Genomic DNA, 10,289 nt, shown 5'->3' with positions numbered 1-10,289 from the left:
TGTCATAATTGATCTGTAGATGCTCCTCTTTGCAGTACAGTGCTAAGGCATCTAATGCTCTTTTAAGCCCAACCCTGGTTTGAGATAAAATTACTGCACCATCAGCATACATCAGGATTGGGATTTTCTTGTTGACTAGTTTGGGTGGATGAGTGTCAGATGTCTGCAAACGCTTTATCAAATCATTAATATAAAGGTTAAATAAGTAAGGGGCTAATACACACCCTTGTCGCACCCCTTTCCTAATGGGTACTGAGTTTGTAAGATTGCCAGCATGGTCTAAACGCACTCTTAAAAAGGAATTTTCATGCAGTTTGATGAGCAGAAGTAGAAGCCTTCGGTCCATAGAAGTAGCCGCCAATTTAGGCCAAAGACGACTTCTAGAAACTGTATCAAAAGCCATCTTAAGGTCTATAAAAGCGGCAAACAAAGGTCGCTTATTCCTTTTGACCTGTTTGTCCACAAGACGTTGTAATATTAAACAGTGGTCTAATCCAGATCTATTAGCTCTAAATCCTGCCTGTTCATCCTCAATAATGCACTCCTGCTCCATCCAAGCACATAATTTAACAACAACAACAACAACAACAAAATAGTATTTGTGCAGCAGTTTCCACTCCCCTTCCCCCCATACAGCTACAATATTGGGAGAATAGCAAGATCTCTTGCTAACTTTTGATAATGTATGTGAAATGCTATTACACTTCTGCAATGCTATATAAATGGATGAGGATGATGATGATGATGATGATGATGAATGAATAAATAATATAATGCCATGAATGAATGAATAAATAAATACATAGATACATAAAATGAAATGAAATGAAATAAATAATATAATGCCATATTTACCCAAATTGAAGATGACTGAATTTAAGACAACCTCCTTGAAAGTTTATACCTGTGAACCACCCAGGAACTTTTGTATGGGGTGGTACATAAATGCACCAAATAAATAGATAGATAAATATTTTATTTACATTTTATATCCTGCTCTTCCTCCAAGGAGCCCAGAGCGGTGTACTACATACTTAGGTTTCTCCTCACAACAACCCTGTGAAGTAGGTTAGGCTGAGAGAGAATTGACTGGCCCAGAGTCACCCAGCAAGTATCATGGCTGAATGGGGATTTGAACTCGGGTCTCCTCGGTCCTAGTCCAGCACTCTAGCCACTACAAATAAATTTACTCAAAAGGAACAGGACTCTGAATTTAATATGACCTTCCTGATTTCTAGTATCAAAAAACTTGGGGGGAAACTAGTATTGGATGCAGGTAAATAGAGTAATGCTTTCCAAAAGACTGACTGTGCTATTCTGGAGAGAGAGAGAGAGAGAGAGAAGAAAACAGTCTAGAGAACGTGAGTCTATCTTAAATCCCATTGAAATACGTCGGACAAGTTAGCTCTGATAACCTCAAAATCATGGCTGAATTAATTTGAATGGGGCTTAAGCACAGCTATCTTCCCCGACAAAGCTTTGTTCTGCCACAGAAATGAGTCCAATGATTCTGGTACATGGATCTCCACATGAGTAGGAGCTCAGTTGCTCTGTCCTCTGAGGGTGAGTGTGCAGAGCTTTCTTTAACACAGACAGTGCAGCTGAGCTCCTGCTCGCTTTAACACTGAAGAGAATGCCAATGTTTCTGATCGTATCAACCTCTGCAGAATTTTCTATTATAATCTTAACTTCTGCAGGCAACCATCTACTAACTTCTGCAGGCAACAATCTACTTCAGATGATGCATTAGGCAGATTCCCACAATTGTCAATAGATTTCAGAATCCTTTAAGTAACTTACTTTTACAGACCTTAAGAAAGCAAGCACATTTTGCCCATGTTTCCAGACACCAATTTTCTAAATACATTTTATGGATTTGAAACTGGTGTCCTGGTGGAACAGCTGGTGGAACATACCTGGTGGAACATACCGACTCCTCCATATTAAGATCATTTATTTTAAAAGTGTCAGATTTATTTCCTGGAGCATGTGGACACAATAAGAATACATCTGTCAGTGTACACTTTTCTTGCACAAATCTCATCCTGAAATTAGGCTTGTATCTTTTCCCATGGACATTAATAAAAGCACCATGTCAAAGCATGTAAAACAGTCCTCCTCAGCAACTTCTAAAAGAGTCACTGCTTCCAAGAAACTGATTTTGTATATTTGCTGTTTAATAGATTCATTTCTGTTGCTGGTCCAGTCACCCTCTGTCCCCAGCACTGGGTAAACTGATGTGATGCCACTGAATGCTCTTGAGCATTGCAACTAGTGAGGAGGAAGGCCTAGCCTTACAGTTCTGAAATTTACACCTGAGTCTCACATTCACTTCTGATGTGATACAGCTATAATCACATTAATGATCCTCATTGGTTCTACATCTTAAGCTACCTAATGGTGCAGTGGGGAAGCAACCTGCCTAGAGAGCAGGAGGCTGTTGGTTTGAATCCCCGCTGGTGTATTTCCCAGAATATGGGAAACTCCTATATCGGGCAGCAGCGATATAGGAAGGTGCTGAAAGCCATTATCTCATACTGCGTGGGAGAAGGTCTTTGAGACTCATAACAACCCTGTTTCATCACATTTCTACTAGGAGACCATTTATAGTTTGGATGATGGTTTCCAAAGCAATGTTTTGATTCTCCATGTAGGGGTGTGCATGAACGGTTCGGTGCTGAACTGGTTCAGCTCAAACTGGGCCAATGTGGAGGTTTAATCACTGAGGGTGGTTCAGTCTGCATTCAAGCCAAACCAAGCCCAATTCAGGTGGACCAGTTCAGCACCAAATGGGCAGTGCAGGGACGGCAGCAAGAGAGGTAGTGAAAGGGTCTCCTTACCCAAGTGCACTGCCTACACTGCTACTCAGCCCCCGCACCCGGTGCAGCCCAAAGCTAAAGCACTCACAATTTTCCCTCTTTACCAAGCCACCTACACAGTGGTGGCTTGGTTCTGGTGTCCACACATGCGAGGAGCTGGTTTGAGCTGCATTCTCTGTGGTTTCAGGAGTGGGCACTGCACAAGACCTGGCTACAGCGGCTGCGGAATTCCATTTACATGATGCCACCTTCAAACCTGAGGTTTGGCCAGCAAAACGTACTGCAAACCGAAGGTTCAAATTATAGTTTGGGGAGGGAAACCCCGGGTCCCTTTTGTGACAAAATCACAGTTTCACATATTCAGACGACCATGAAATTGGACCTCTGCCTTGTTCACCTCTGGTTTGGTGTTATGTGTGAAAATGGCCTAAGGTTCTAGACATTCTATCTTGCTGCCACCCCCTGCCCCTTCACACTGGAGCAAGGGTCCCCCACCCTTGTACTTGTAAAGGGGAATCCTCACTGGATTCCCCTTTACAAGTATTAGCCACCCAACCAGTTCAGTCAAACGGACCAGACCGGCCAGTCGGTGTGACCAAACTGGTTCGGCAGCACATGGTTTGATACCAATTCAAGCTGAACTGCAGTTTTTGGTTCATTTACATCCCTATCTCCATTCAGTGATAGCAGTTATGGTGTGATAACTTGGCTGTTTATTTGTAAAAATAAAACATTTTCTTACCCACGAGGCTCTGTTAAGTTTCCCTATATCCACATTGGCCTTGGCAATTTTCTAGTGAATACCACTAATCAAGCACTTACTTTTTAATGGAGGAATTGGTAACATTAAAATTTAAGCAATCGGATAATCAGCAGCTTATAGTGATGACTCATCCCTCTGGCAAGTTGTTAAATGCAAGAATGAAGACTCAGGGCATTTTTAAAGAGACCTACCAGTTCATACTTAAAGTATTTCAGGTTAAGGGGTTTTGTCTCCAGCTCATGGGATTATAAATACTTCATCTTGCCAAAGCTTTTTCTTTTCTTTTCTTTTTTGGATTTCTAGATGTCCAATTTAAATTACTCCATAAACAAAATTATCAGTCATTTCTGCATTGATGGAGCAATCCGAGAGCTCAGGCTGTTCATCTTTTGAATAACAAGAGGCTGAAAAGAGGCCTGTTGTCATTTTCCATGGCAAAAGAAATATGACATTGAATTTTGGTGAATAATCATACAGTAACACAAATCAAACATGAAATCAAGGATGTGAGTCATCAAAGAAGGAAGCAGGAAATGGCATCATCACATTCCAATGGTTCCACAATAATAATTGTAACTTACTAGCTACATCTTGTACCAGGAAAGTAAGCAGCAGTAACTCGCTTTTGAGAAGTAATCAGCAGTAGGGGCTAAACGAGAACACTGAATCAATGTAGCGGCCACGTGTCTGACAATGATGAGTTGAGACACTGACAAATTCAGTTGAGTTCCAAAGCCTTTCGCAGCCACCCATGGGTTGTATTTCCATTGTTTTACAATTATGTTCTAAAGAGAACTGAAGATGTGTTGGAGATTGCATACCTGTGGAAAAAAGTATTGGAACTGGCAGTGTTACTAAAAGAATAGTATTTCCATTATATTATTCATAGCAGATCATGTCACTGCACCTCACACGCTTCTTAAAAGAAACTTCCCTTCAACCTCATCATTTTCAGACCCCATTGTTTTAAAATATCATGACCGTCACTAAGGATTTGGAACTTCTACTGAAGCACCCTTGCATGGGAGCCTCTTATCCAATCACTCTAATTCAACTTGCAGCTGTATTGAAGAAATTATGAGAATCATCAGTCAGATGGAAACAGAAAGCAAAATAGAGGGCTGTGAGAGTGGGAGACAGCCTTCAGATTCTTTTTCATTTGCTTTTAAAAAGACGGTATTATTATTTCATCTTGTAATCCTACACAGTCAAAAAAAGATTAGTAGTACATTGTCATAAAAAACCCAAAGAGAAATAAAGAACTGAATCATATAACATAATGAACAAGGTTAAGGTAGTAAGGAAAAATAGTTAATTAAATCTGTTTCATTCCACCACACACAGTCCTCTGCCTCTTGTAGGTTTATTATTACAAAACATGGCATTATTGTATTGTGAATTTCACCACCCTCACCAAGAGAATGTGAGCAATGAGGTTGAGCTGGGGAGAGAGAAACACACAATGCAATGATGTATCATGGACTTCACAATAGTAAAGATTACAGGATGGAGAGCAGGAGGAAATGCAGAGCTGCCTCCCATACACTGTGTCATACCTAGTTCCATCCACAGCTCATATCTCTTCTCAAGTTACTAATATGAGACTCCTTATGCAGCCTTATGAAATCTACCAGTTTTATCAGCTCGGAGAATTTCAACATTTTCCACATTATTCAGGCGGGCAGGTCCTACCTGCCCGTCCCCCAAGCCTCTGCCACCCCATGCTGCCCAATCATGGCGCTGTTCCCATTCAAGCCTCTCAGTGAAAGCAGCAGCCTGTGCCGCTCGCCCCTTTAAAGCGCCACATCACGATGACAGGATGTTCCCCCCAGGAAACCTCACACAGCATCACCATGCAAATGGCATCGGCACATGCGCTGACACAATTTGCGTGCCGACGCCATGCGAGGGATGCTGGGGGAAGCATCCCGTCACCACGGCAAGGTGCTTTAAAGGTGCAAGCAGCACAGACTGCCACTTTCAAGGAGAAGCTTGGATGAAAACAGCGCCGATGGGGCGGTGCAGGGCAGTGGAGGCTTGGGAGACGGGCAGGTTGGACCTGCCCACCTCCTCTTAAAGGAACCCCTTGCCACTCTTGGGAAGGTGCCAAAGCAATTTGTTGCATCAAAGCAATTCAATGTACATCCCTACTTTCCAGTAGACTTATGAGATCACCTGGCATTCCGTTTGTGCATCCATGTGTCCATCCCCCACTATCAACTTCGCAATGCCTGGACCAATATGGCCCAAATCAGGTGCAGTTGTAGGGACATCTCAATGGTGTAGTTTGTGATGACGTCATCCACCCCAATTCAAGATGATGGATGCATAAATGTTTGAAGTATAAGTGAGCTAACTTGTGAACTGCCTAATCAATTTGAACTGAATTTGGTACAGCAGTAGGGACACATAGGGATGCCTCAATGTCATAGTTTGTGATGATGTCATCCATCCCGATCCAAGATGGCAGATGTGTGAAAGTTTGAGGTGCAAGAGGGCTCACTTGTGGACCACCCAATCAATATGAACCAAATTTGGTACAGCTATAGTGAGTGACACACAAGGACACCTCAATGGCATGGTTTGTGATGATGTCATCCAACCCAATTCAAGATGGTGGATTTGAGGTGCAATTGGACTAACGTGAAATGCCTAACTGATTTGGACCAAATTTGCTACAGGTGTACAGAAACATAGGGATGGCTCAAGGGCATAATTTTTAATCATGTCATCCACCATGATTCAAGATGGCAAACACATGAATGTATGAGGTGCAAGTGGGAACCGATTTGGACCAAATTTGGTACAGTTTTAGGGACACATAGCGACACCTTAAACTTCTTATGATGTCATCCACTCCAATTCAAAATAGTGGAAGCATGAATGTTTGAGGCACAAGTGGGCTAACTTGTGAACTGCCTAACTGATTGAGACCAAATTTAGTCCAGTTGTAGGGATTGTGAAAGGAAAGTAGGCCGATTTGTTCTTACTAGAACAACTTGTATTTTTCTGTATTGTTGCAGAATTTTAGAAAGTAAAGGTGAACTTGTAAACATATTTTGGCTCATATATGACATAGTAAAATGCAGGTGGTGGAGCACCCATCTACACTGCTGCATATGTGTTGAGGCTGTTGCATCAAAACATACACAGTTGAGGCTGTTGCAGAACAGAGCGTTTCCACTCTGACTCCAATCAGATCTCACTTCTGTCATGGACTCAGTAGGTTATTTTAAGATTTCATGGCTTTTGAAGAGGGATTTGAAGGACAATTTTCCCTAAGTATTTTTGGGTTGGAATCTCAAGCATACAGACTCCAAAGGAAGCTCAGTTGTGTGTGTGTTTTTAATTAACAACAACAACAAATATTTATATACCACTTTTCAACAAAAGTTTCTAAAGCAGTTTACACAGAGAAAATATAAATACCGGTAAATAAGATGGATCCCTGTCCCCAAAGGGCTCACAATCTAAAAAGAAATGTAAGAAAGACACCAGCAACAGTCACTGGAGGTACTGTGCTGCGGGTGATTAGGGCAGTTACTCTCCCCCTGCTAAATAAAGAGAATCACCATATTAAAAGCTGCCTCTTTGCCCAGTTAGCAGGGGTGAGAGAAGAGAAGGTGATGAGAAGAGCAGCTGTAATTTTAGGTTAGGTGATTTAAATTATATTAGATAGTTTTAAAAGAAACCTGTCATTTTGGCTCCAGTTCCATAAAGCTGGGAAATTAGAACCTTAGGCTACCTTTGCACATAATGCCTAACTGAAGGTGAACAATGCAGAGGTTCAATTTCATGGTCATCCAAATGCGTGAAGCTGCGGTTTTGTCACAAAAGCAACCTGCAGTTTCCCTCCCCAAATCATAATCTGAACCTTCGCTTTGTAGTGAGTTTTTCTGGCTGAACCTCAGGTTTGACGGTGGCATAGTGTTGTCTGGATTCTGCAGCTGCTGTAACCTGGGTTTTGTGCAGTGCCTGCTCCCAAAACCATAGATAGGGCTTCTCAGACCAGCCCAGAAATGTGACAGCTCTATGCCTGCCACACTTCTCACTGGTCGTCTCTCTGACCGATTGGCATGCCCTACGGAGTCTTGGCATTCCTCCTAACATTGCTCAGCAATGGGGTCACTGTGTGCTGGGGATGCAGAGCTGCCAGAAGAAAAGCAGCAGGGTGGGGATCAGCAGGTAAGGAGTCCTTACTGCTTTTAAAGAAAACTCTCCCTACCCCACTAGCGGCTGCACGAAGAGCTTGTGCACATCTCTAAGCCATAGGCTTTAATGCGACAGGAAAACCTTAACATTTGAACAGCTGCTCCCAACCTGATCAAACCACTCAAGGACTGCCTTCCTAGAGAAGCCTGAACAGATTAGATCAGTCATTATCATCAAAATTTGAAAGAAATATATGATTCGCCTGGATAAAATTTCGGCAAAAAAGGGTGAAATTGTCAATTTTCCGATTTTTTTTAACCCTCTGTGGGATTTTAAAAAATCAGATCTCCTTGAAATCAGGTACATTTGTAGTCCACATCAAGGAGATCACACACTTTCAGGAACCCACCCGGACACCACTCTCAAGTCCAGGGAGGTGATTTGTTTTTATATTGTTTTATAACAACTTCATCTCCAGGTTCTGGGAATTTATTCTGTTTTTACTTTCTTTTGCTGCCACCATATGATTGCTTATTACCCTGCTCTCAATACTGTACTCAACACCTTGGTTACGTAGCCTTGCAAGGATAGGCATATATGTTCAGTGTACAAATGAAACAAAACTTGAGGTGTAGATCAAAAACAAGAAAAGGTTTATGGTTTACAACTGATTGGAATAAATATCTCTGCAAGACAGGGCACATAAACTTCTCTACAAACTTGCTAAGTACAGTCAGCTGTTTAACTCGCTGAGTGGTTTTTCTTCCTTGATAATATGTAATGTTTGGGGAGGTGAGATAACTGGGACAGAGGTAAGTAAAACTTGGTTTGCAGACTTCGTGAATCAACTCAGACCTTCCTGTCTCAGCAGGTTTCACTTCTGGACACCTTTCAGATTCAAGGTTTCTTTTCAGGCGTAACACTCCCCACTTTTAAAGTACTGTCACAGAATACTGCTGGTTCCACAATCTGTCAGTCTCCACACATTCGCCACTCAAGTCTCACACAAACCCCTGAACAATCTCTCTGATACGCTCTATCCAACCTCACTCCTAATCCTCATCTCCAACTCTAGCTCCAATTCACTCCAACTGTCTTCTCCTAACCAACTGTCCTTATTTAGATCCCTCCCCACAAACGGCCCATGCCTGGTTACTATGGCAACATACACTCTCATGCACTCAATCACCAGCTCATTCATATATATATATATCACATAACCCAAGTTTAAAGTTATTAGCTCAACAGTTGGCATTTTTACAAGCAATAGAATTTTGAGGCTTATAATGTCAAAACCTTATTTTTTCTACTTGCCTTAACTAAAGGGGCACTCTGTGCCCTTTAATACACACACACACACACACACACACACCCCTACCAGATTCTAAAATGCCAGTTTAGAATCTATCAGATTCTAAAATGCCAGTTTGCTATCACTAAACTGCTAAATTCAATTATGACTGGAAATTCCACTTACAGAATCCTTGGGAGGATTCTTCCTCACATGAGGAGGGGAAGCTAAGGGCCAGGGATACCAGAAGCAAAATGTCTGAAAGAAAGATGTGGAACAGAAAGGGGACTAAGAAACAGGAATCTGAGTAAAGAACAAACAAAGGAGTAGAAGGCAACAAAGATAGGGAAATGAAGCAATTTCAGACACTGACTTGAACTAATCAGTCAATTCTTTGTCTGAAAGGTTTCTATTAGGATGATTTAATATTCTTTTGATTAAATGATGTATGTGCTTCAATATATTCATAATCAAAATCATAGTTTTTATATCAAAGATATAAAAGATTGATAGTTTATTGTTTTGATTGTTGCATTCTGTCATTTATTATATAATTGAGACATTGATGAAAAAATATTATACAAAATCTGAAAGAGTAATGACTGAATCCAACATAGAATTTCTTTGGTACCGTAAATCTATCAGCCAATTCAACCTACTTTAGTGTTGGTTATTATGTTTTGTCTTTCTATTTTTCATACATTTATTCTATGTCCATAAAGCAGAATAAGCCAACAAAACCATATTAGGGAATACCTAATTATTTTACCAAGATATACAGATTTGCTCCACATTACTATTTTATCCAAAACAGAGCTCAGGTATAGAAACATATGCTTTGTAATCTGCCAATAATCCAACTAACAAAATGGTGGCATTTCCTTTGCTACAAAGACATGCACGCATCAGTGAGACAGATGTGACTTACAGACTGATCTTGTGGCCCACCTAAAATGGCTGCAACTCAGTGCCTTATTGCATCCATGCAAGCTAGTTAGTCTCCACTCCTGTCTAACCATGTGTTTAAATTCAAGTGATGCTTCTAGCCTGCATTAAGAGCTGTGCACATGAAAGGTAGTTTTTCCAGGTTACTCATTACCCCCACACCCCCTCAACAAAACATGAGACAGTGACTGGGTTGAACTACAGGTCACAACATTACTAGTGTATGTGCCTGATCTGCAACATTCTTACTGCAACTAGGTGAAGCTACATTCCCCAAACTCATGGTGGGTATGTTTGCTACCAAGGTGAGAGCTAGGAA

Source organism: Hemicordylus capensis, chromosome 4 (genome assembly GCF_027244095.1).
Source record: "Hemicordylus capensis ecotype Gifberg chromosome 4, rHemCap1.1.pri, whole genome shotgun sequence".
Lineage (NCBI taxonomy): Eukaryota > Metazoa > Chordata > Lepidosauria > Squamata > Cordylidae > Hemicordylus > Hemicordylus capensis.
The sequence above is the reverse complement of the archived record's forward strand: the minus strand, read 5'-3'. Positions refer to the sequence as shown.